This window comes from Pan paniscus, chromosome 5, assembly GCF_029289425.2.
Source record: "Pan paniscus chromosome 5, NHGRI_mPanPan1-v2.0_pri, whole genome shotgun sequence".
Classification (NCBI taxonomy): domain Eukaryota; kingdom Metazoa; phylum Chordata; class Mammalia; order Primates; family Hominidae; genus Pan; species Pan paniscus.
The window spans coordinates 162996536-163021700 of NC_073254.2; the positions used below are offsets into that span (position 1 = coordinate 162996536).

General features: G+C 36.9%; 1 long non-coding RNA gene across 1 annotated transcript in view; it reads right to left on the bottom strand.

The window, feature by feature from the left end:
• LOC130541621 (uncharacterized) overlaps positions 1-19253 on the bottom strand; it is a 75902-nt gene extending 56649 nt beyond the window's left edge. Inside the window, exons 1-2 of the long non-coding RNA XR_008955705.2 lie at positions 16045-19253; positions 766-1053 (exon numbers count right to left, since the gene is read on the bottom strand). This is a non-coding gene — a long non-coding RNA (uncharacterized LOC130541621). The remainder of the gene's footprint in view (positions 1-765; positions 1054-16044) is intronic.
• Between the last annotated feature and the right edge of the window lie 5912 nt (positions 19254-25165).

Here is a 25165-nt window from a genome sequence, read left to right on the forward strand (position 1 = left end):
GAGACTGGGTAATTTATGAAGAGGTTTAATTGACTCACAGTTCCACGTGGCTGGGGAGGCCTCAGGAAACTTACAATCATGATGGAAGGGAAAGCAAACACACCCTTCTTCACATGATGGCAGGAAGGAGAAGTGCCTAGCAAATGGGGGAAAGCCCCTTATAAAACCATCAGATATCGTGAGAACTCACTACCATGAGAAGAGCAGCATGGGGGTAACCACCCCCATGATTCAATTACCTCCCACTAGGTCCCTCCCATGACACATGGGGATTATGGAAACTACAATTCAATATGAGATTTGGGTAAGGACATAGCCAAACCATACATATCACACCATGCTTTTTAAAAGTTGACATCATCAAATGGCTATAATTATATAATAATTTTATTCTAATCATTCCCTAATTTTTCTTTTTATGTTATTTTAATTAATCCTGTTTTGAACAGCTTTATGTATAATTTTTAGTTTACATCTTGGATTATAAAAGTCCTATGACTGAGGATTTCTACCTATTTTGATACCGTGGTCTAGTATTCTAAATATTTTAAAAATTTATTTTAAAATGAACTTTGTATTCTAGAATGGTCTTAGATTTATAGGGAAGTTGCAAAGATAGTACACAGGGTTCCCACAACCCTGCACCCAGTTTCTCTAATTGTTAACATCTTCTGTTACTATGGTACATTTGTCAAAACTGAATCAATATGGATACATCATTATTAATTAAAGTTCACACTTTATTCGTATGTTCTTAGATTTTACCTGTTGTCCTTTTGCTGTTCCAGAAACCCACCCAGAATACCACTGAGTCATCATGTTTCCCTGGACTGTCTTTAGGCTGTGGCAGTTTCTCAGACTTTCCTTGCTTTTGATGACCTTGACAGTTTCGATGAATATTAATCAGGCATTTTGTAGAATCTTCCTCAACTTGGACTTGTATGATGTTTTCCTCATGATTAGATGGTGGTTACAAATTTTGGGGAGGAAGAACACAGAGGTAGAATGCCATTTTCCTCACATCACATCGAAGGTTCATGCTGTCAACGTGACCTGTCATGGATGATGTCAAATGTGATTATGTGGCTGAAGCAGAGTTATTTTCCAATAAGAGTTACTCTTTCCCTTCCCTCCATGCTGTGTTCTTTAGAAGGAAGTCACTATGTGCAGCCCATACTTATGGGGGTTGTTGCAGGGGGAGTTATTCTCCATATCTTTGAGGGAATAGCTATACAAATTATTTGGAATTCTTTTGTACATGTTATTTATTCAATAACTCATGAATATTTGTTTTATACATTGGGATATAATGTAATACTGCACTATTTATTTTCTTGCTCCAATTATCCCAGCTGGGGCCATTGGAATCTCTTTCTGTTGGCTTCTATATTCCTTTAACATACTCCATTTTTGTTTTGTTTTTAGCATTTCCTTATTTGATGACACTACACGATGCTGCAGACTTGTCTTGTATATTTTCTGCCCCATTCCTAGAATCGGCCGTTTCTCCACAGAACCTGATGCTTTTTATTGGAGAATAGTATTACAAACCAAGATCTAGAAACTGAGTATGCTTAATACTTTATAACCTGTAATCAGCAATATTTTTTTCTAATTTGAATCCCATTCTCATTGCAATTAAAAATTCATATACAGACATGTAAAATATCTGCAATTAAGCCTATTCTTTGTGTCTTGTTCTCGACAGAAATAAAGCAAGGATGTTCTCAGGCATATGCTGGATTTCTTTTAATATTAATATGACTAAGGGTGATGCATGGATAGTTGCCTGCTGGGCAGAATGCCTTTTCACCCTTTCAGAGGTTCACCTGAAATCTCAGCCTCGGCCTCACGGTCACCTCCTATAAGCTCTGTGAATTGCACAGGAGGAGGAACAAGGTCCACTCTGTCATTCTGCCTCACCTCAGTAAACACAGCCATGAAAAGCTACTTCTATTCTCATTTCTCTGACTTCACACCTTCCATTAAACAAACCCAAGATTCCACCTCTGAAAAATAAATTGTATATAGCAAGGCAGTACAACAGCAAAACACATCCTGATTTGAAGCTCCATTTCGTACCATTCCATTCATAACACAATTTTTATGAAACAACAAGACCAAAAGAACAAATTTAAGAAATATGAAGAACCACGTTCATTTTCATGCAGTCATTATAGGCATTGTCCAATGATCAAGACTGTTGGCATTGGAGCTAAAATAAGAACGGAGAAGTATTACAGTGGAGAATCGAATCCATCAATCACATTAACAGTAAATTGCACACTAATCCTTTATCTATTATTTACAGTATCAGTAAGTGTATCCTGTCTAGACTACAGAGTACTTAAACTCAAAGGTGTCAATAATAACAAAGAATAACATTATTAAATAATAAGCATCAATTAGAAATTAAAATGAATAGAATATAAGAAAAAGCACCCTATAGATTGTGTTTATAAACCTAGCCTATTTTGTGAAACTGTTATAGGAATTATGATTTATGCTAGCTGATAAATCTGATTTTGACAATTGGGTAAACAAAAAAACTCAGATTTTTAAAATTAAATTTTTTTTGCTGGAAGAAGGATCCCTATATGAATAAAATTTTAAATTTACATAATCAATGTTTTAGTATTTCCAAATTTTTTATGTGGTTTTCAAATTTGTATCTTATCAGTGTCATGTCAAATAAAAAGAGCTAAAGTAAATGGTTTATCTTGACCAAATTTAACAATCATGACTTCTATAGCTGCAAACAAAGCTTATCCATTACCAAATGCAGTGTAGAATTTAACTTATATTTAGATAAAGTCAGGAAATGGCCTCTAAATGGTCCTCAATTTTCTTTCATTTAGACAAAAACTGAGTTTCCCCCTTTTGCTGAGTTGTTCAGTTAAAAGACTGTTTCATTTGGAGAGTGTGACTGATGGCTCACCGTGAGAATGGGCAGGGCAGAGCCAGGCCTGACCGGAGAGGGAGCCACTCTGTCCCCTAGGAAGCTGACTCAGGTTTCAAGGCTTATGACCTGGGCTTTGGCCCATGGGCATTTACTCAGAGAAAATTTGTAGAGTACAATCACAGTTGTTGAGTATAATCATGATGGCCCCTGACCAGTCATTCATTTCATATAGGAACTACTTGGCATGTGTTTCAGAGGACTGGGCTGAGAGTGGAGATCCATGACATGATACCAGTGATCATGTGGGTCCTAAGGACAGGTGGTGCAGGTGTCCATGGCGAAACAAGGCCTTAGCTGGTAGACTGGATTTCCAGGACAGGATCCTAATACCCACCAGGAAATCTGTCTGGAAGAAAAACAAGCTCCTAGGTTTCTGAGAGGAAAACCAGATAGGTTATTTAACAAAGATCTTAAGTTAGATTACTGCAGAAGCTCAACTTTAGAATCAGTGGCACATAGCAAGGTTGAGCTTATAGACAAGACCACCTTCATTTAAGAGCCTGACACTGAAGGATGCGTGACTAGGGTGTGAGCATAGGAGTCAAATTCAGCAGGAGACATTGACCCTAGATCAGATTAAAAGCAAAGGGGTCTTAGCCTCAGAAAAGTAGCTGCTGGAACAGAGTACATGGAAGGCCTGTAATTTGGGACTGACTGGCTAACTTGGTAGCTTTTAGTATGGGGTCAAACCTAATGGGACTTGATATTAAGAATGGGACTTGATACTGAGGCTTCTGCCTGGGGGATTAGCACAGTTTAAATATGGCCTGACACAGGGGTGGAGTTGCTCTTGTATATGGGATGTCAGGAGTCCCAGCTGTGAGGAACTGGGAATTATACAGACTGAAATCAGAAGACATGATGACTAAATGTAATGTCACACACCCTGAGTTGGATCCTGGGGCAGAAAGAGGTTATTAGGTAAAAAGTAAAAATATTTGAATAAAGTTTGGTCTTTAGTTAATTAAAATATGTCAATAACCATTCACCAGTTGTTAAAAATGAATCACAGAGATGTGATATGTTAACAATAACAGAAACTGGGTACAGGTTATATAGCCACCTTCTGTACTATCATCACGACTTTTTTTTGTAAATCTGAAACTATTCAAAAGTAAAAGTTTTTTTTTTAAATCAGGCACCTCATTATCTTCCTCTTCTTTTTTGTTTTCTCATGGAGAAAATAGCATTTCCATTTCATTTTTTCTGAGTGCTTTAGTATCTTTCCAGTAATATGTTTTATGTTTTTTTGTCTCTGTCATATATAAAAATGAGCCCATTTTGCTTACATACTACAATGTCTTAGTCTAGTCAGGCTGCTATAACAAAAATGCCATAAACTGAGTGATTTCTATGCAATAGGAATTTATTTCTCATAGTTCAGAAGGCCAGGAAGCTCAAGAACAAGGTGCCAGCAGATTTGCTACCAGGTGAGGGCCGACTCTGGTTCACAGAAGGCATCTTTTCCACCCTCACTTGGTGGAAGGGGTAAGGGGTCTTTCTTGGACCTCTTGTAAAAGGCACAACCTATTCATGAGGGTTCCATCTTCATGATCTAATCATTTCCCAAAGGTCTCACCTCCTAATACTGTCACATAAGAGAAGTTTTCAACTATTGAATTTCGAGGCACACTCAGATCATAGCATAACAAAAATTGTTCAATAACAAAAAATAACATGTACTATGACTTCAGATATATTAATTGAAGAAATGATTTCATAAATGTGAATAAAGCATATTTTTAAAATAGTGTTTAAAAACAATAAATTTACTTTCAAGTCAATAAAGGTTACTTTTTAAATTAATGCTTAACATCATTTTAAATTTAATTTATCACCTTACTTCCTTCTTTCATCTCTCTCTCTCTACCTGTTGCATTTTGTTAAAAATCTACAATTATATTTGATAGTTATAAAAAGCTTAGAGTTGTCATACCTTTGACACCATCTACTTCAATTCTATCTTTTGATAAGGAAATGGAGGTTCAGGGTTTTGATAAGCTACCCAAAATGAGCTATGCAATTCCATTTATTAATTAATAGCAAAACTGGGCCTAGATCCAGTAGTCTACCAGTATTAGTCGGTTTTCATGCTGCTGATAAAGACATATCCAAGACTGGGCAATTTACTAAAGAAAGAGGTTTATTGGACTTAACAGTTCTATGTGACTGGGGAGGTCTCACATCATGGTGGAAAGCAAGGAGGAGTAAGTCACATTTTATGTGGATGGCAGCAGACAAAGAGACCTTGTGCAGGGAAACTCCCAGTTTTAAAACCATCAGATCTCGTGAGACCCATTCACTATCACAAGAAAAGCACGGGAAAGACCAGCCCCCATGATTCCATCATCTTCCACTGGGTCCCTCACACAACACATGGGAATTATGGGAGCTACAAGATGAGATTTGGGTGGGGACACAGAGCCAATCCACATGACTACCTCCTAACAAAAAGCACATTTTAATGCACAGTCTTGCCTTCACTCTATAAAAATTACTTTGTTTCTAGAGTTATTCTTGAAATTTCCCTTCCTATAAAGACAAAGACAAGTTTGTGTCAATGGCTATTTGCTTGGACTTTATCATCCATTGTTTCAGCAGGACTGATGTGAATCCTTTTACAGCTTAACTTTATAACCTCTTTAAAAGGAAATGCTGAAAAAAAATTCATGATTCTCATACTTAGATAAAAATGCCAGCCAGTTAATAATTTATAAAATAATTTTACTACTTTATGGATTTTCTCCCATCTAGTCCAATTTTCTGAGTTGCATATATGTGCTAAAATTTTAAGAGTGTAAACAGCAAAGTTGTTTTTAAAATTAGCTCTCCAAAGAATTATAAAGCAGAAAAGGAAATGAAATATGTTAGCCTTGAAGGTGATGCTATAAAGATATACAGTTACGTGTAGGAAGAAACATGTTCATTTGTATATTCTGGGCTGTTCTTTATTTTGTGGCTGCAGTCTACTTGCTATGATTTTCCCTGAGGGAATTTCTGTTTCCATTCCAAGTGGTCTGTGTTCCAAAACAGCTACCAAAGTTTATTGCTAATGTTCTTTCCATTCCCTACAAGTCAGTGTCTTGCCACATTAGAGAGGTGTTTTCATGTCTTCAGAGCATCTCTTCTGTACCCATCCCATCCCCAAACTACAGCTACCAGGGGCGGTTTCCCTGACAGCAGCTGCTGTCATCTTACGTGGCTTCCACGGGTGGTTCAAGGAACAATGGAAAGGCATTTAGAAGTGAAAGAAAATAGGGCTTGACAGGTCAGATTACAGTTATGATAGGCCTGGGTTCCTGGATTTGTTGGTTGGGGGCCCTACCTTGCCATAGCTCCTAAGTTTAATTTGGGGCTTGGTGACTCTCTGGCGCCACACTCTGGCATCCTCATCATCGGCAAAACCCTTTGGACTCCATCAAGCAGTGCAGCGCAGATCATCACAGAGAAATGTGTGGAGAAAACAACGTAAAAATCTCTGTGAAATTTATCATATTCCAGAGATATAGGACTAACTTGAGGAATTTTCTTTCAAAATTTGTTTTCTTCAGGTATTTAAAGTCAGAGTTAGGCACAAGTTTGGCTTTGAGTTCCCCAGTTGTACCATATACTTCTTCATTTTCATTTTTTTCTATATACAAACAACATAGGCATCATTGAACAAACTTATTCAAAAGGAATAATGAAATCTCCACCCCATCCTTACACCATGCCTGAGAGAAAACCACTGATCGCAATTGGTCTATATCCTTCCAGTTTTTGGACTATGTTTATGCAAATATGTACACAAATATACTACAAAAAATATATCATACTGTGTGTGTATGTGTAACTTGCACTTGCCTTTTTACTAAACAATATACACTGGGTATCTTTCCATATCAATATACACAGAGTCATTTCATTCTTTTTAATAGCCACATAGTATTCCACTCTATTATACAGAGTTATTATAATCTATTTAACCAGTCCCCCAATGATAGGCATTTGGATTAGTTTCACACTTGTAATAAAAGTGGCTTCATTATACATATATAATGATGTATATAATGATACATGTATCTGTGATTACTTGGAGAAATATTTTTGCATAATAAATTTCTAGAAGAGAAAGACAAAATATATCAATGTATGCTTCCATCAAGAATGATTAAAGTCCATATTTTTTCCTATTATCATACCTAACAATGTAAATTTGTAATACATTTTGGTCTTTGTTAGTCTAATTTTTTTTACTTAATTATAAGTGAGTTTGTATATTTTTTAAGAGCTATCTTTAATGATCATCTGTGTTCTTTGTGAATTCTGTGTTCATATTTGTTGTTTATTTTCTGTAGTGGTGTTTTCCTTTATCTTACAGATTTGTGAAAGATAATTTTAACACATTGGGTATCATTGCAATTTCCCTCATTTTGTCATCTGTATTTTATCTTGTTTATATAGTCATTTCATTCATTTTTTTCTTTATGGTTTCTACTTATCTGATGTGTAGATATGTAAGGTGTTCCTTACATAAAAATTATTTTCCACTGGTACACTTATTATTTTTGTTATTTTTAAAACATTAACCAATCTAGAGACCTTTTAGGATATGGTTCTGAAGTAGGAATACAGATTCATTTCTTCCCAATTGGGTAGGAAAATTTTGTAGCCCATTTATGGAACAATATGTCTTTTCTCCACTAATATGAAATATCACTTTTATTATATAGTAAATCTCATATATATCAAGGTCTATTTTTTATTATGAATAACTCCTTGTCCTATTGATTTTTATCTCTATTAGTGTCAGAGTATTTTAATTGCTGTATTTTATAATATGTTTTAATAAATTACAGATCAAGACTTCATTAATCATTTTCACATTGCTCATAACATTATAACTTATTTATTACATTCCAAATGAAATTTTAAACTTATTTTTCAAGGTTCTGAAAATGCTTAATTTGGTTTTTAATTGTAATTGCAATAATTTTATTATAACTTACTATTTTATACTCTTCCCTCAATATAGTTATGTTTCCTCATTTATTTTAGTCTTTCTTTTGTGTTTAACTGAAAATCTTGCATCTTTCTTATTGGATTTATTTCTAGGTATGTTTATTAGCATTATTAATGGGTCTTGTTTCCCACTTCATTTTCTAACTTTTATTGATTTTTGGTATATTAATCTTGTATTAACTGCTTTCTCGTACTTTCTGTTGCTGTAGCAGACAGTTTTCTTGATTTTACTCCAAGGTAGTTATATAATTTTTGGTAAATAATCATACATTTTACAACCAATATATACTTTTTTCCTTTCCTTATATTCTTTTATTGTCCATAAGTTCCAGAATCTTGTTGAATAATAGAAGTATTAATAGAAAGCATTCTCTATTTTTTTTATATTATACTTTAAGTTCTGGGGTACATGTGCACCAAGTGCAGGTTTGTTACGTAGGTATACATGTGCCATGTTGGTGTGCTGCACCCATCAACCCGTCATTTATATTAGATATTTTTCCTAATGCTATCCCTCCCCCAGTCCCCCACCCACCTACAGGCCCCAGTGTGTGATAAGCCCCTCCCTGTGTCCATGTGTTCTCATTGTTCAATTCCCACTTATGAGTGAGAACATGTGGTGCTTCGTTTTCTGTCCTTGTGATAGTTTGCTGAGAATGATGGTTTCCACTTTCATCCATGTCCCTGTAAAGAACATGAACTCATCTTTTTTATGGCTGCATAGTATTCCATGGTGTATATGTGCCACATTTTCTTTATCCAGTCTATTACTGATGGGCATTTGGGTTGGTTCCAAGTCTTTGCTATTGTGAATAGTGTCACAATAAACATACATGTGCTTGTGTCTCTATAGCAGCATAATTTATAATCCTTTGGGTATATACCCAGTAATGGGATTGCTGGGTTAAATGGTATTTCTAGTTCTAGATCCTTGAGGAATCACCACACTGTCTTCCACAACGGTTGAACTAATTTACACTCCCACCAACAGTGTAAAAGCATTCCTATTTCTCCACATCCTCTCCAGCACCTGTTTTTTCCTGACTTTTTAATGATCACTATTCTAACTGGTGAGAGATTGTATCTCATTGTAGTTTTGATTTGCATTTCTCTAATGACCAGTGATGATGAGCATTTTTTCATAAGTCTGTTGGCTGCATAAATGTCTTCTTTTGAGAAGTGTCTGTTCATATCCTTTGCCCACTTTTCGATGGGGTTGTTTTTTTCTTATAAATTTGTTGAAGTTCTTTGCAGATTCTGGATATTAGCCCTTTGTCAGATGGATAGATTGCAAAAATTTTCTCCAATTCTGTAGGTTGCCTGTTTACTCTGCTGAGAGTTTCTTTTGCTGTGCAGAAGCTCTTTAGTATAATTAGATCCCATTTGTCAATTTTGGCTTTTGTTGCCATTGCTTTTGGTGTTTTAGTCATGAAGTCTTTGCCCATGCCTATGTCCTGAATGGTAATGCCTAGGTTTTCTTCTAGGGTTTTTATGGTTTTAGATCTTACATTTAAGTCTTTAATCCACCTTGAGTTAATTTTTGTATATGGTGTAAGGAAGGAATCCAGTTTCAGCTTTCTACATATGGCTAGCCAGTTTTCCCAGCACCATTTATTAAATAGGGAATCCTTTCCCCATTGCTTGTTTTTGTCAGGTTTGTCAAAGATCAGATGGTTGTAGATGTGTGGCATTATTTCTGAGGCCTCTGATCTGTTCCATTGGTCTATATAACTGTTTTGGTACCAGTAACACACTGTTTTGGTTACTGTAGACTTGTAGTACAGTTTGAAGTCAGGTAGTGTGATGCCTCCAGCTTTGTTCTTTTTGCTTAGAATTGTCTTGACTATGCGGGCCCTTTTTTTGTTCCATATGAAATTTAAAGTAGTTTTTTCCAATTCTGTGAAGGAAGTCAGTGGTAGCTTGATGGGGATAGCATTGAAGGTATAAATTACCTTGGGCAGTATGGCCATTTTCACAATATTGATTCTTCCTATCCATAAGCATGAAATGTTCTTGTATTTGTTTGTGTCCTCTTTTATTTCATTGAGCAGTGGTTTGTAGTTCTCCTTCACATCCCTTGTAAGTTGCATTCCTAGGTATTTTATTCTCTTTGTAGCAATTGTGAATGGGAGTTCATTCATTATTTCACTCTCTATTTGCTTGTAATTGGTGTATAGATATGCTTGTGATTTTTGCACACTGATTTTGTATCCTGAGACTTTGCTGAAGTTGCTTATCAGCTTAAGGAAATTTGGGCTGAGATGATGGAGTTTTCTAAATATATAATCATGTCATCTGCAAACAGAGACAATTTGACTTCCTCTTTTCGTAATTGAATACCCTTTATTTCTTTCTCTTGTCTGATTGCCCTGGCCAGAACTTCCAATACTATGCTGAATAGGAGTGGTGAGAGAGGGTATCCTTGTCTTGTGCCAGCTTTCAAAGGGAATGCTTCCAGTTTTTGCCCATTCAGTATGATATTGGCTGTGGGTTTGTCATAAATAGCTCTTATTATTTTGAGGTACGTCCCATCAATACCTAGTTTATTGAGAGTTTTTATCATGAAGGGCTGTTGAATTTTGTCAAAGGTCTTTTCTGCATCTATTAAGATAAGCATGTGGGTTTTGTCGTTGGTTCTGTTTATGTGATGGATTACATTTATTGATTTGCATGTGTTGAACCAGCCTTGCATCCCAGGGATGAAGCCAACTTGATCATGGTGGATAAGTTTTTGATGTGCTGCTGGATTCGGCTTGCCACTATTTTATTGAGGATTTTTGCATCGATGTTTATCAGGGATACTGACCTAAAATTCTTTTTTTGTTGTGTCTCTACCAGTCTTTGATATCAGGATGATGCTGGCCTCCTAAAATGAGTTAGGGAGGATTCCCTCTTTTTCTATCAATTGGGATAGTTTCAGAAGGAATGGTACCAGCTCCTCTTTGTACCTCTGGTAGAATTTGGCTGTGAATCCATCTGGTCCTGGACTTTTTTTGGTTGGTAGGCTATTAATTATTGCCTCATTTCAGAACTTGTTATTGGTCTATTCAGAGATACGACTTCTTCCTGGTTTAGTCTTGGGAGGGTGTATGTGTCCATGAATGTATCCATTTCTTCTAGATTTTCTAGTTTATTTGCACTGAGGTGTTTATAGTATTTTCTGATAGTAGTTTGTATTTCTGTGGGATTGGTGGTGATATCCCCTTTATCATTTTTTATTGCGTCTATTTGATTCTTCTCTTTCTTCCTTATTAGTCTTGCTAGCAGTCCATGAATTTTGTTGATCTTCTCAAAAAACCAGATCCTGGATTCATTGATTTTTTTGAAGGTTTTTTTTGTGTGTCTCTATCTCCTTCGGTTCTGCTCTGATCTTAGTTATTTCTTGTCTTCTGCTAGCTTTTCAATTTGTTTGCTCTTGCTTCTCTAGCTCTTTTAATTGTGATGTTAGAGTGTTGATTTTAGATCTTTCCTACTTTCTCTTGTTGGCATTTAGTGCTATAAATTTCCCTCTAACCACTGCTTTAAATGTGTCCCAGAGAATCTGGTACATTGTGTCTTCATTCTCAATGGTTTCAAAGAACATCTTTATTTCTGCCGTCATTTCATTAGTTACCCAGTAGTCATTCAGGAGCAAGTTGTTCAGTTTCCATGTAGTTGAGTGGTTTTGAGTGAGTTTCTTAATCCTGAATTCTAATTTGATTGCACTGTGGTCTGAGAGACAGTTTGTTGTGATTTCTGTTATTTCCATTTGCTGAGGAGTGTTTTACTTCCAAACACTCCTCCTGGTCCATTTTAGAATAAGTGCGATGTGGTGCTGAGAAGAATGTATATTTTGTTGATTTGGGGTGGAGTGTTCTGTAGAAGTCTATTAGGTCTGCTTGGTCCAGAGCTGAGTTCAAGTCCTGGATATCCTTGTTAATTTTCTGTCTTGTTGATCTGTCTAATATTAACAATGGGGTGTTAAAGTCTCCCACTATTATTGTGTGGGAGTCACAGTCTCTTTGTAGGTCTCTAAGTACTTGCTTTATGAATCTGGGTGCTCCTGTATTGGGTGCATATATATTTAGGATAGTTAGCTCTTCTTGTTGAATTGATCCCTTTACCATTATGTAACGGCCTTCTTTGTCTCTTTTGATCTTTGTTGGTTTAAAGTCTGTTTTATCTTTGCTATTGTGAATAGTGCCACAAGGTGATGTGTGCAGCAAACCAAAATGGCACATGTATACTTATGTATCAAACCTGCATTTTGTGCACATGTACCCTAGAACTTAAAGTATAATAATACAAAAAAGTCTGTTTTATCACAGACAAGGATTGCAACCCCTGCTTTTTTTTGCTTTCCATTTACTTGGTAGATCTTCCTCCATCCCTTTATTTTGAGCCTATTTGTGTCTTTGCACATGAGGTGGGTCTCCTGAATACAGCACACTGATGGGTCTTGACTCTTTATCCAATTTGCCAGTCTGTGTCTTTTAATTGGGGCATTTAGCACATTTACATTTAAGGTCAATATTATTATGTGTGAATTTGATCCTGTCATTATGATGCTAGCTGGTTATTTTGCCCGTTAGTTGATGCAGTTTCTTCATAGCATCAGTGGACTTCACTATTTGGCATGTTTTTGCAGTGGCTGGTACCTGTTGTTCCTTTCCACATTTAGTGCTTCCTTCAGGAGCTCTTGTAAGGCAGGCCTGGTGGTGACAAAATCTCTCAGCATTTGCTTGTCTATAAAGGATTTTATTTCTCCTTCCCTTGTGAAGCTTAGTTTGGCTGGATATGAAATTCTGTGCTGAAAATTCTTTTCTTTAAGAATGTTGAATATTGGCCCCCACCCTCTTCTGGCTTGTAGGGTGTCTGCCAAGAGATCCACTGTTAGTCTGATGGGCTTCCCTTTGTGGGTAACCTAACCTTTCTCTTTGGCTGCCCTTAACATTTTTTCCTTCATTTCAACCTTGGTGAATCTGATGATTATATGACTTGGGGTTGCTTTTCTCAAGGAGTATCTTTGTGGTATTCTCTGTATTTCCTGAATTTGAATCTTGGCCTGTCTTGCTAGGTTGGGAAAGTTTTCCTAGATAATATCCTGAAGAGTGTTTTCTAACTTGGTTCCATTCTCCCCGTCACTTTCCGGTACACCAATCAAATGTAGATTTGGTCTTTTCATATAGTCCCATATTTCTTGGGGGCTTTATTCATTTCTTTTCATTCTTTTTTCTCTAATCTTGTCTTCTCACTTTATTTCATTAATTTGATCTTCAATCACTGATATCCTTTCTTCCATTTGATCTAATCAGCTATTGAAGCTTGTGTATGCTTCATGAAGTTCTCGTGCTGTTTTTTTCAGCTCCCTCAGGTAATTTATGTTTTTCTCTACACTAGTTATTCTTATTCTAGTTAGCCATTCCTCTAACCTTTTTTCAAGGTTCTTAGCTTCCTTGCAATGGGTCAGAACATGCTCCTTTCGCTCGGAGAAGTTTGTTATTACCCACCTTCTGAACCCTACTTCTGTCAATGCATCAAACTCATTCTCCGTCCAGTTTTGTTCCCTTACTGGCGAGGAGTTGTGATCCTTTGGAGGAGAAGAGGCTTTCTGGTTCTTGGAATTTTTAGCCTTTCTGCTCTGGTTTCTCCCCATCTTTGTGGTTTTATCTACCTTTGGTCTTGATGTTGGTTTTGGTGTGGATGTCCTTTTTGTTGATGTTGATGCTATTCCTTTCTGTTTCTTGGTTTTCCTTCTAACAGTCAGGTCCCTCAGTTTCAGATCTGTTGGAGTTTGCTGGAGGTCCACTCCAGACCCTGTTCGCCTGGGTTATCACCAGTGGAGGCTGCAGAACAGCAAATATTGCTGCCTGATCCTTCCCCTGGAAGCTTTGTCCCAGAGGGGCACCCACCAGATGCCAGCAAGAGCTCTCCTTAATGAGGGGTCTCTCGGCCCCTACTGGGAGGTGTCTCCCAGGCAGGCTACATGAGTGTCAGGGACCCACTTAAGGAGGCAGTCCATCCATTATCAGAGCTCGACCACCATGCTGGGTGAGCCACTGCTCTTTTCAGAGCTGTCAGCCAGGGACATTTAAGTCTGGAGAAGCTGTGCCCACAGTTGCCCCTTCCCCCACATGCTCCGTCCCAGGGGGACGAGGGTTTTATCTGTAACTCCCTGACTGGGGCTGCTGCCTTTTGTTCAGATATGCCGTGCCCACAGAGGTGAAATCTAGAGAGGCAGTCAGCCTTGCTGAGCTTCAGTGGGCTCCACCCAGTTCCAGTTTCCCGACAGCTTTGTTTACTCTATGAGCATAAAACCGCCTACTCAAGCCTCAGCAATGGTGGATGCCCCTCCCCCTGCCAAACTCCAGCGTCCCTGGTCAATTTCAGACTGCTGCCCTTGCAGTGAGAATTTCAAGCCAATGGATCTTAGCTTGCTGGACTCCATGGGCATGGGACCCACTGAGCCAGCCACTGGAGGGAATCTCCTGGTCTGCCAGTTGTGAAGACCATGGGAAAAGCGCAGTATTTGGGCAGAAGCGTACTGTTCCTCCTGGCACAGTCTCTCATGGCTTCCCTTGGCTAGGGAAGGGAAATCCCCTGACACCTTGTGCTTCCCAGGTGAGGCGACGCCCCACCCTCCTTCGGCTAGCCCTCTGTAGGATGCACCCACTGTCTAACCAGTCTCAATAAGATGAACCAGATACCTCAGTTGGAAATGCAGAAATCACCCGTCTTCTGCATCGATCTCACTGGGAGCTGCAGACCGGAGTTCCTATTAGGCCATCTTGGAAGAGTCCCTGGTTTTTCTTCTTGTGCTCCCGTGTCCTCTTATTTATCACTTTAATGTGATTATTTTTGGTATTTCATTATTAAGTATTATATTGGCTTTGGATTTCTAAAAAATACTTGTTACCAAGTTAAGAAAGTCTGCTTTTCCCTTGGCACACCAGGAATTTTAATCAAAATGTCCTTTAGCATCTACCAAGATTACATTAGCATATTTCCTAAATTTGAACAATTTTTGTACTCTTGAATAAATTTGATCAGGTAAAGTGTATTGCTCTTTTAGTATACTGTTGGATTTGATATTTCATAACAGACTTTTTATTTGTGCTTATTAGATAGATTGGCCCATGGTTTTGTGACATATTTATCAGGCTTATTGTATCAAAGTTATGATTTCTATAGCTTTGTAACAATTAAGTACTACAGAACTTAACTGTTCGTCAGTATTTGGTAAAAATTTCTGAGAAAACTAACATGGCCCAGAGCCATTTTACAGTATTTTTTTTACAAAAGTTTCAACTTTTCTATGGATATTGATCTATTTTGGCTTCCTATATTTTATTCAGGCAAATTGGTTGTTTGTAGTTTACTTAAAAATATCTATTTTAAAATTTTATACTCAGAAAAGTACAAAAATTTTATTTAAAAATTATAATTTCCTTTGGTTATACCTTTTCTGTTTTCTAATATTGTATTTGTGTTCTCTTAGGTTTCCTTTGGCTAGACTTGCCAGGGATTGATTGGTTTGTTTTGTTTTTATAACTTTTCAAATACAAGATCACTGTTTTTATCAATAAATTGTAATGTTTGGCTTTCTCATGTTTAAGTCATTGCTTTTACATTCTTTTACTTTCTTTTGATTTATTTTCTTCTTTTTAATTTCCTGAGTTATACATTTATGTTATTTTAAACAAAATTTTTCATAAGGTAAGATTTGGTTACAATTCACAAGATTATATTATGTTATCAGGATTCTTTTTTCCTCTTTGATACAGGAGTTATCTAGAAGACTATTTTTATTTCCAGGTGATTTTTAGAAATGCTTTATTTTGATGCTGATGTCAGTATTTATTGCATGGAGTCAAACATATATTTCCTATACAAAATTATTCATTTTCAAATATATTTCTAATTATACAAGTAGCACATGAATACATTTTTATTGTGAAAGATTCATATAATGTAGACAAAACTATTTCCTCTAACCCCATCTCTAGTGGCAACATTAGTTACTGGCTTATTGTATATCATTTCAGTCTCTTTTCTATTCATCTGTGTCCTCTCACCAGGAACTGGTACCATCCTGTACTTACTGTATGTAGCACACTGATCCATACATGCATGGGCATTGCTCCCACCTGCAGGCTGCTGCCTAGCTTGTGGCTAATATGGGGATATAGAGAAGTCAATTCATCTGGTTGCTCCTGCTGAAGTACACCAACTAATCACCTTCTTGATTACTTCTGATGCACTCCTGCTCATTGTATCTGCCAACCCAGAGCATGAAGTAACTCTTTTATAGAAGTTTTTCCTGCATGCAGTTTGACCATACATTTCTCCTTCAGGTGACTGTGTTTTCATCTTTCAGTTATTCAACATAATTTTGTGTAGTCAGTATTCATTTATAGTTACCAACACATTTACCCATCCAGTATTCTTCATTCCCTCCTTGAATTTCCATCCTTTCAAATGAGATCATTTTTACTTTTGCTAGTAGAAATCCCTTCAGCATTTCAGTGTAAAACTCCTAGCAATAAATTATGTGAATTTTGGTATTTTGTTTACTGTTTGCTTCTTTTTGTTGCTTGCTTGTTTGAAAATGTCATCATTTAACGTTCATTTCTGAAGATTGTTTTTCACACGTTGGCCTTTAGTTTCTTTCAGTACTCTAGAGATAGCATTCCATTATCTTCTGGCTTCTTTTGTTGCTATTAGAGACAGCTGCCAGTCTCATTGTTGCTCTTTTGTAGATAATGTGTCTTTTTTCTTCTGGCTGGTTTTTCCATCTTCTCTGTCTTTGGTTCAGCAGTTTTATTCTGAGTTGCATAATTGTGGTTTTCTCTATACTTATCCTGCTTGAGGGTTTGCTGAGCTTCTTAACCAGTGGATTAAATGTATTTTATCTGCTTTAGAAAATTCCCAACCATTATCCCTTTGAATATTGCTTCTGCTCTATTTCTTTCTCTTTGCCCTCTGAAACTTCAGTTTTACATGGTAGACCTTTCATACTTGTCCTGTATGTCTCTTACATTTGTTTCTTATTTTTTCTCTTTCTTTTTTTCTTCCATGCTTCACTTTGTATATTTTTCATTGATATGTTTCCAGTTCACAAGTCTTGTATTCAATAGTGTCCAACCTATTGTTAAACTCATATATTGAGTTTTAAAATTTAATTTTGAAATAATTTACTTTGGAATATTTTTATCAGAAAAGTTGCAAGAACAGTAGAATGAACTCCCACATTCTCTTCATCCAGATTCCTCAGTTAATAGTTTCATATTTGCTCCATCTCTTTTTGTAAAGATGATAGATAGATAGATAGATAGATAGATAGATAGATAGATAGATAGACAGATGTGTATTTTCAAGGATATGATACCGTTTTTGAATATTTTGAGAGCAAGTTAAGCAGGTTGAAACCTTTATGTCCTATCATCTGTAAATATTCCTATTACTACTTCTCCCAAAGACACTCTCCTACAGAGTAATTGCCAAGCCTTTCAAATCAGAAAATGGACAGCGATAAATACCAGCATTCAAACCACAGTTCATTATTATCCAATGTTCCAGGCTTATCTTGAAATTTCTCTACCTCCATCCTTGAATCATCCACTTTTACAAGGAGTCCTTGTTGTTTGTTATGGAAATTGGAACCTACATACTTGTTATTAATTGCTACTGGGGTGTCACTGCACCTAGGTCCTCTCCATGGTCAGAATTTTGAAATATATGTATGTATTCATGTATATGTACACAGACATATTCACTTGCATTGATAATTTTTTTTGTTTCTTTCCTCCCTTCCCTTTCACTCTTTCCTTCTTTCCTTCCTTTTGCTCTTTCCTTCCTTCCTTCTTCCTTCTTACCATAACAATAGCAATGAGTTATTTTTTTCGCTTCCCCTTTTCATATTTGTAAATTTGTTTTCCCACAGAGAGAAATCCAGCTTCCATTAGCTTCAATATAGATACTTTCTTGATCAATCCTCCTTTACATAATTAATTTCCTAAAAATGCTAGGTACTGCCATGGCCAACTCATCACTCCTGATTTCATCTGTAGGCAAGTTGTCACTTTTGAACTCTTCTCCCCACCAAACCCTGGTCTGTTTGATATGCCACTGCCTCCATGCCCCTGCCTCCACCTTCTGGCTGTTAGACACATTGTTAACTGTGCACCCCAACTTACTCTTACCTTCACCTCCCTGGTGCTTCTTCTGCTGGGCATACAATTGCCACCATATGTACCCCCTATACATGCTTCCTTGGACACCAGGCACTCTGCTGCCTCCACATGGCTTTCCCATTATGACTTCTTTTGCCCCTATGCACATCACTATCTGTATGCCCGCCACCCTACTTTCTTGGCTGTTGGACACACTGTTATCTCTATTGATCCTTTCCACTGCAGTTTTCTCCATATATTGATTTCTTAACTGACGATACTATATTTTTTTCAAATTTAGAATGCCTAAAGAAATCTTTTTTATAGGTTAGTTTTACTGAAAATTGTCCATTTCCTCATCAACTTTGCACTTTATTTTCTTAAACATATTCATAAAAATTATTTGTAAATTCTCATTTGCTGATTACAATATCTTGATCATCTATAATTGTGTTTCTATTGTGTGTGTGTTTTTTTCTCTTATTGGGCAAATGAACTTGATCTTCCATGTCTAGTAATTTAAAAAATGTTAGACATTATGTATAATAAAACCATAAAGGGTTCAGATGATAGGCAGGTAGAATAGCCTTTGATCACCTCAATCGAGTCAGAGATTATTCTGAATCAGAAGCTGGTTTCAGTTTTGCTAAGTGTACCTCCGATTCACTTCTGTTCTTAGGGTGTAGCCCTCCAGGGCTTTCAATTGAGAGCCTGGTGGATCTCTGTCTTCCAGCCCTAAAAGATAACAGCAAGTTTTCAGTTTAGGTCTTTAACCTCCTGCTCCATAAAGCTTCAAAATTCAGCAACTCTCTTGAAAGGAAGACTGGCAATGTGTTTGGGACACTCTATAGTCTTCTGTGAAGACTAGAGATCTCTTTTGTTGTTTTCTTTGAGGGACAGCCTGTAGCTTTGCTCAGAATCTGTAAATATTCCCATCAAAAAACCACCTGTAAATTATCAATGTCAATTCCCTACTCCCTCTTATGTTTTTATATTTTACTTCTTTTGTTTTGGGGCTCCTCTTTTCCATAGCAGTTCGTTGATTCTCTAGCACCATGACACTGTGGGGGACTTCACTTTGCATTTCAGAAGTTTGGGGACTACTGTTTTAGCCTCCATACAGTATCAGAATTCAGTTAATGTCTTAATCATGTATTTAGGGTTTCTCACACCTTCAGTGAGTCACCAAAGCCCCATATAACAGCTAAAAGTTTTGTTAGTTTAACTTTTTTCCGCAGCTGCATCTTTCTGCCTGGACTCAGCCTCATCCTTAGCCCGCACTCCAACCTGGCAATTTTGCCAAGAGGAAAAAATTGTGGACATCATCAAGTCATTACTGGAAAGTTCTCACTTCTCTGGAATTTTAATCCATTTAGTTCTTATTTTTAAAACCCTCTGATTCCTTTATAAATATATAATTTACCCAGGTTTTTCTCATTGTCGTTAGTCCAAGTGTTGGCCTGCCACACTGACTATATCCTTTCTGGAAATAGAAATTCTCTCTGTTGCCCTTAATGAATTTAAAAAAAAATTTATACCACTTTATCGTTTATTCTTAGTCCAAAACATGTTTTCTACCATTGTTGGAAGCAGAAGTTCTGGAATTGGTTTCTATATATTTTCAGATCCCGTAAAAATGAATTAAGGTGAATTTGATTAATGTAAACTAGATTTATGTGAATAAAGGATAGTTAAGTTCATCATTGTTGCAATTAGAGAAGTGGTACAGATTCCCCATTCTAGCACTGAGTATTTGAAATCATACCTCTGCTAAGATCCTGCAACATTTCAGCTCACTCCCTGTGTGCATTGACACATATTATCAGCCCTCTCTTTTCTTATATTAAACAGGGCCACAAGATGCAACACACACTTTCTCATTGCTTCACAATTTTTTCTTCTTTCACTTTCATTCAGTCACTTCATATCAGCTATGTGTTAAGCATAGGAGATTTGTCAGTGAAAAAATTATCAAACTCCTCATCTTTATGGAGATTACATTGTAGTAGGAAAAGACAAACAATAAACAAGAGCAATAACACGCTTCATAGTAGACATATAATTCCAAGCATGTGTACCTATTAGTCTTAAATACAGGAGAGACACTCAAGACAGAAATAAAATGTAATAAAATCCAAACCCTACAGTCTGCAGGGGACTTGGACAAGACCCCAAGATTCTTCAAGGATAGGATAGGTGGGGACAACCTGTAACAATTAATGAAGGTGTAGTATTCAGCTCTTCTATGTCTACTGATAAAGTTCTTTCTCCATACATTATAAAACTTAGATTGTTATTGTTTTAAATTGGGAAGGTTGAAAATGTTGTGATGTACAGGAATAAGGAAAATGATTTCTTACAGTCTATATATCTTGGTTTAAAAAATGTATGCCCTGGAGTTAAGTTTCAGGTGCCATTTTCCCCTCTCCTATGAGTCTATCCCATACAAATGTTGTAACATCTCTCCAGTTTCTACTGGTTAGATCAGTCTTTGTTTTTGTTTCCAGAATTTTCAGATTTCTTGCTGATCCATGAAATAGGAACTTCTTACCTTCTGAAAATATTAAAAGGAGACTTACACCCTTCTTCCTATGCTCACTACTCTTGGTGAAGAGTGATTAAGTGGTGAAAATGGGGAAAAAAAGCCTATTTTAAAATTCTCTTTCAGATGAACATCCTCACAAAATACATTTTTCTCTTCTGCCCACGGTAAACTTACTGGGTCAAGCTCCGCCCTTATAAGAGAGGTCAATAGCTTTACATACATATATTCATTTTTGCCAGAGGTCCAAGTCACACTCTCTAAATCATCTTAACCAACAACAGAGCTGATATTGGGTTCCAAGCTGGCTCCCTTCTCCACTGATTAAGAACCTATAGACAAAAGGAGCAACTGGTCTCTCCAAGACACTCAATGAATTTTTTGCGTTACTCCAGAACTCCTAAGGGCCACATCTTCCCCCAAATTTCTGCTATTTGTATTATTTAAGCATCGCCCTTTCTCTTGAAGACCCATAGTGTGTATGTTTTAGGAGGCAAAAGTTCATAAAAGATAAATAGAATAAGAAGGTTATACTTATACAGAGGAGGCAGATTGGCTGGGGTGGCAGTAGTGATGAAGTGATGAGGATAATGCTGGGGTAAATGTCAATGACAATGTGAGAGAAGCAAAGATGATTGACTTGGACCTGGAGTTCAGTACCTTTTCTATTCTTTCCTTTGTCCTGTATGATAAAGGGAGAAGGAAAAATGACTACAAAGAAATAGTATTTTCTGACTTCAAAGAGGTTATACATTACTATAATAAGACCTTTTGAAAGGAAATGAAATTAAAAAAATACTAAATCATTGCACTGAAAGTTGTTCATGAAAATTAGGACTTAGTGGAATCAAAATTACCCTGAAGTCACAATCCATACAAGCAAGATGAACACGGAGTGAAATATTTAAGGTGTTGAAAGAAAAAACCACCAACCTAGGATTCTGTCCTGGGTCATCCTTCAGAAGTTAGAAGTAATACTTTTGGACAAGTAAAAATCATGGAAATTTGTTATCAGTAGACTTGCTTTGCAAGAAATGTTAAAAAAAAAAAAGTCCTTCAAAAAGAAGAAAAACATATAGGCTAGGATATAATTCAGGAAAGGGAGAATGTTATAGAAAGAATAAATAAGGGTAAAATAAAACATTTTTTCTTTTCTTTTTTCTTTCTTTTTTTTTTTCTTTTTTTTTTTTTTTTTTTTAGACAGAGTCTCACTATGTTACCCCGGGCTGGAGTGGTGGAGTGGAGTGGCACAATCTTGGCTCACTGCAACCTCTGCCTCCCAGGTTCAAGCAATTCTGCAGCCTCAGCCTCCCAAATAGCTTGGATTACAGGCATGTGCCACCATGCCTGGCTGATTTTTGTATTTTTTGTAGAGATGGGGTTTCATCATGTTGGCCAGGCTGGTCTCGAACTCTTGACCTCAAGTGATCCACCTGCCTTGGCCTCCCAAAGTGCTGAGATTACAGGCATAAGCCACTGAAGTTAATTGATCTAACAGATAACGGTTTGTTCAAAATAATGATAGCAACATTGCATTTGGTGATTATAGTTTAGGGACAAGTGAAATGAATGATAGAAATGTTTTTTGTCTGTTTGTTTTTGAGACAGAGTCTCGCTCTATTGCCAGGCTGGAGTGCAGTGGCCCAATCTTGGCTCACTGCAACCTCCGCCTCCTGGGTTCAAGCGATTCTCCTCCCCCAGCCTCCCAAATAGCTGGATTACAGGCACGTGCTACCACGCCCAGCTAATTTTTGTATTTTTAGTAGAGATGGGGTTTCACCATGTTGGCCAGGTTGGTCTCGATCTCTTGGCCTCTTGATCCACCTGCCTTGGCCTCCCAAAGTGCTGGGATTACAGGCATGAGCCACCGTGCCTGGCTGACAGAAATGTTACAAGGGATGAAAGTAAAACATTGAAATACTCAAGGATAAGGTATTTCCACTACCCTTGAAGTGATATAGTGTTACTTAAAAGTAGAATTGGATTATTTGTAAGTGAGTATTTTAAACTCTAGGACAACCTCTGACAAAAATTTTAAAAAGAAGTATAGTTGATATGGTAAGAGATGAGAAAAATGGCATAATATAAAATGCTCAATCAAAATCAGAAAGTCAGAAAAACAGTGGAAAACAAAAATAAAAGGAACAAAGCACAAGGGCAATGAATAGATACTATTCACAAATAAGACAGATATAAATCCAACTATATAAATAATAACTTTAAACTAGTCTAAATATACTAATTAAAAGACAGAGACTGTCAAAGTAGATAAAAAACAAGAACCAACAATATATTGTATACGAGAAACCCACTTTAGACATAATGATACAGATAAATTAATATGAAGGAATAGAGAAAGACATACCATACTAACACTAATCAAGAGGAAGCTGAACTAGCTATATTAATCTCTACAAAGCAGACTTCAGAACCATAAAAATGATCAGGAATAAAGAGGTGTACTACATAATGGTAAAGGGGTCAATTCTCCAAGAAGACATAACAGCCCTTAATGTACAGGCACCTAACAAAAAAGCATTAAAATACATGAGGCAAAAATTTACAGAATTTCTAGGAGAAATAAATAAATCCACTATTTTAGTTGGGGAAGTCAACAACCTTCTATCACTAATTGACAGATCCAGCAGGCAGGAAATAAGTAATGACATAATTGAACCAAACAGCACCACCAATCACCTAGATCTTATTGACATTTATAGAATACTTCCTCCAACAACAGCAGAATATATATTCTTCTTAAGCTCATGCAGAATAGTCACCAAGATAGAACAAATTCTGGATTATCAAACACCCCTTAACAAATTTAAAAGAATAGAACTCAAATGAAGTATGCTCTGAGACCACAATGGAATTAAACCAGAAATTGATAACAGAAAAATAGCTAGGAAAATCACAAAATATTTGAAGATTAAACAACATACTTCTTTCTTTTTATTTTTTTAATCTTTTTCTTCAACGTTTAAGTTCCAGGGTACATGTGCAGGATGTGCAGGTTATACAGGTAAACATGTGCCATTGTGATTTGCTGTGCAGATCAACCCCTCACCTAGGTATTAAGCCCAGCATCCATTAGCTATTCTTCCTGATGCTTTCCCTCTCCCTGCCCCCTCAACAAGCTCCTGTGTGTGTGGTTCCTCCCCGTGTGTCCATGTATTCTCATCGTTCTGCTCCCACTTATAAGTGAGAACATACGGTGTTTGGTTTTCTGTTCCTGTGTTAGTTTGTTGAGGATAACGGCTCCCAACTTCATCCGTATCCCTGCAAAGGACGTGATCTCATTCCTTTTTATGGCTGCATAGTATTCCATAATGTATATGTACCATATTTTCTTTATCTAGTCTATCACTGATGGACATGTGGGTTGATTTTGTGTCTTCGCCATTGTGAATAGTGCTGCAATGAACATATGCATGCAAGTATCTTTATATTAGAATGATTTATAATCTTTTGGGTATATACCCAATAATGGGATTGCTGGGTCAAATGATATTTCTGCTTCTAGATCTTTGAGGAATCGTCACACTTCCACAATGAATGAACATTCACATTCCCACCAACAGTGTAAAAGCGATCCTTTTCTTCCACAACCTTGCTGGCATCTGTTGTTTCTTGACTTTTTAAATAATCACCATTCTGACTGGCATGAGATGGTATCTCATTGTGGTTTTGATTTGCATTTCTCTCTCTCTCTCTATTTTTTTTTAAGACCAAGTCTCATTCTGTCACCCAGGCTGGAGAGCATTGGTGTGATCTCAGTTCACTGTAACCTCTGCCTCCCGGGTTCAAGTGATCCTCCTGCTTCAGCCTCCCAAGTAGCTAGGATTATAAGCATATGCCACCATGCCCAGCTAATTTTCAGTAGACACAGGGTTTTGCCATGTTTGCCAGGCTAGTCTTGAACTCCTGATCTCAAGTGATCCGCCTGCCTTGGCCTTCCAAAGTTCTGGGATTACAGGTGAGAGACACTGCGCCCAGTGTGCGTTTTTCTAATCATCAGTGATGTTGAGCTTTTCTTCATATGTTTGCTGGCTGCATGAATGTCGTCTTTTGAGAAGTGTCTGTTTATGTCCTTTGCCCACTTTTTAATGTTGGTTTTTTTTTTTTTGTAAATTTGTGTAAGTTCCTTGTAGACTCTGGAAATTAGACCTTTGTCAGATGGATAGATTGCACAATTTTTCTCCCATTCTGTAGGTTGTCTGTTCACTCTGATGATAATTTCTTTTGCTGTGCAGAAGTTCTTTAGTTTAATTAGATCCCATTTGACAATTTTTGCTTTTGTTGCAAAGGCTTTTGGTGTTTTTGTCATGAAATCTTTGTCTGTGCCTATGTCCTGAATGGTATTGCCTAGATTTTCTTCTAGAGTTTTTATAGTTTTCGTAAACAACACAATTCTAAACAACAAATGAGTCAAAGAAGAAGTCATAAGAGAAATTGAAAAATATTTTGAACTAAATAAAAAATGAAAGTACAACTTATCCAAATTTATGG